The sequence below is a fragment of the Rattus norvegicus genome, unplaced genomic scaffold, assembly GCF_021556685.1.
Source record: "Rattus norvegicus strain SHRSP/BbbUtx unplaced genomic scaffold, alternate assembly SHRSP_T2T unassigned-0000210, whole genome shotgun sequence".
Classification (NCBI taxonomy): domain Eukaryota; kingdom Metazoa; phylum Chordata; class Mammalia; order Rodentia; family Muridae; genus Rattus; species Rattus norvegicus.
In genome coordinates, this window is record NW_028238927.1 from 80,127 (window position 1) to 82,500 (window position 2,374).

The following is a 2,374-nucleotide window of genomic DNA, read 5'->3' on the forward strand; positions in this document are numbered from 1 at the left end:
GACTCTTCCTCTCTCTGTGAGGGTGTGTCATGAACTCTATTACCATTTCCAAAGAGTTAGGTATGCTGGAGCGAAGTGGACCGGAAAGCCAAGGGAGGAGAGGTATGCCTACACGAGTCCACCCAACCCCCCCGCCCCCCCCCCAGGGAGACATCCTCGAGTGGTGGGGGGAGGGGCGAAGGTGTGGAGGGATAATTTCCAACAAATAAATCCCAACAAATAAATTACTAGAGACTTGATTCATTGATTTACTTTAAATTTATTGAGTGTATCGGGAAAGAGGGAAAATGGGTCAAGGAGGAAGGGAGGGAGGGAGGGAGGGAGGGAGGGAGGGAGGGAGGGAGGGAGGGAGGGAGGGAGAGAGGGATATCTTTTCCTCCAAATCGGCTGGTATGTAGTCTCAGTGCGTCAGAAAAAAGACTGCTTCTGGCCTCCTTTCTGATTACCCCAAGGCAGTCTGGTCACCGTGCTGTAATAGAAAGGGAAACCACAGTCAAGTCATGGGAGCGAGCGAGCAAGCAAGCAAAAATCATAAACAAAAGCAAAAACACGTCTGTTAAGTTGAGCAGAGCAGAGCAGAGCAGAGCAGAGTAGGGCAAAGCAATACAAGGTCACATTCCACAAAGGCTGATATAGTCTGCCATCTTGGTCTACAGAGTGAAAAGTAGAAGGAGAAAATGAATATCGCTTTGTGTGTCACAAAGTTTTTAAGTTGTAAGGAACATTGCAGGGCTAAACCTTCAAATCCTCAAACCACCCAACCCAAGCTTTCCTCCTCCTCCTCCTCCTCCTCCTCCTCCTCCTCCTCCTCCTCCTCACCCCCCATTGCCCCCCCCCCGTGTGGTGTGTGTGTGTGTGTGTGTGTGTGTGTGTGTGTTTGCGCACGAGCTCGAGCTCGGGCACGCATTTCTTTCACTGCACAACCATCATTGGAGGACGTTTAAATAAACACGAATGAATCAGACAGGCAGACAGACAGGGGCCCATAATGGATCCCTACAACTCGGTGGTGGTGGTGGTGGTGGTGGTGGTGGTGGTGGTGGTGGTGGTGGTGGTGGTGGTGGTGGTGGTGGTACACACCGATTTGTTGACCTCTTTCTTTTAAAGAAAGGACAAGAAACAAAGAGAAATAAAAATGAAGGAATATAGACCTAGCCAAATATTATTTTATTCCCTCCTTCATGGAGCGACAAGAAGATTTATTCATCAACCTTCGTCTAGAATAAGAAAGTAATTGCAAATGAAATCGAGCCATCTTACTGTAATAAGATGTTATCGAGAGAAAGGGGAATTGGATACTGGATCCATTGCTGCCCCCCCCCCACACACACAAATTGGAAAGAAAAGCAACTCCCCAGATCGCTCAACTAACGAGGCTTATTTAAAACTGGAAAAAGAGGGCTGGAGAGATGTCTCAGCGGTTAAGAGCCCTGGCCGCTCCTCCAGAGGTCCTGAGTTTTCAATCCCCAGCAAGCACATGGTGGCTCCCAACCATCGGTAATGGGATGAGGCCTTCTTCTGGTGTGTCTGAAGATAGTTACAGTGTACTCATAGACACAAAATAAATAATTCTGGAAAAGAAGAGGAAATAACTTTAAAAAAAAAGAAAGGAGGCTGACTGGTCGACCTTCCTTCCCTCCCTCCCTTCCTTCCTTCCCTCCTCCCTCCCTCCCTCCCTCAGGTTCGTACCTAGGAACTCATGCACACACAGCCACACCCCCCCCACATATATTTAATATTCAATATTTATAAAAAATACGACTGGAGAGATGGTGAGAACAATGGAAAGCAGAGAACTATTCAGCTGACCAATTGATACCTTCAGTTTGCTTATAATGGAAGGGACAACTGGCCGACCCTCCCCTGTCACACACACACACACACAGAGAGAGAGAGAGAGAGAGAGAGAGAGAGAGAGAGAGAGAGAGAGAGAGAGAGAGATTGAATGAAAACCAAAGGGGGGGGGGGGCGGAAACATAGTACTGGGGTTGGGGATTTAGCTCAGTTGGTCAGTGGTAGAGTGCTTGCCTAGCTAGCAAGCGCAAGGCCCTGGGTTCGGTCCCCCAGCTCCGAAAAAAAAGAAAAAGAAACAAAAACAAAAAAATCATAGTACTGCAAGTACCAGTCACTGCTTTGTATGTAAGGCATAGGACAACTAGTCGACCTCGTTTTCCAACTGGTCGATATATAATATATTATATATTATATATTATATATTATAGATATATCATTAATAAATTGAAAAAAAAAAGCCAGAAGTGAATACCAGGTGGATCGAGTAAAGTATGCGTCGCCATATGTTAGGGACATCTGGTCGACCTAGGACAATTGGAGAGGGATCATCAAAGGCAAAGTGCCGTCGGGACTACTGGTC

At 46.9% G+C, this 2,374-nt stretch overlaps 1 long non-coding RNA gene across 1 annotated transcript in view; it reads right to left on the minus strand.

The window, feature by feature from the left end:
* Positions 1-240: 240 nt before the first annotated feature.
* LOC147997224 (uncharacterized) overlaps positions 241-2,374 on the minus strand; it is a 19,137-nt gene continuing 17,003 nt past the window's right edge. The window contains exons 2-3 of the long non-coding RNA XR_015648079.1: positions 1,373-1,571; positions 241-469 (exon numbers count right to left, since the gene is read on the minus strand). This is a non-coding gene — a long non-coding RNA (uncharacterized LOC147997224). The remainder of the gene's footprint in view (positions 470-1,372; positions 1,572-2,374) is intronic.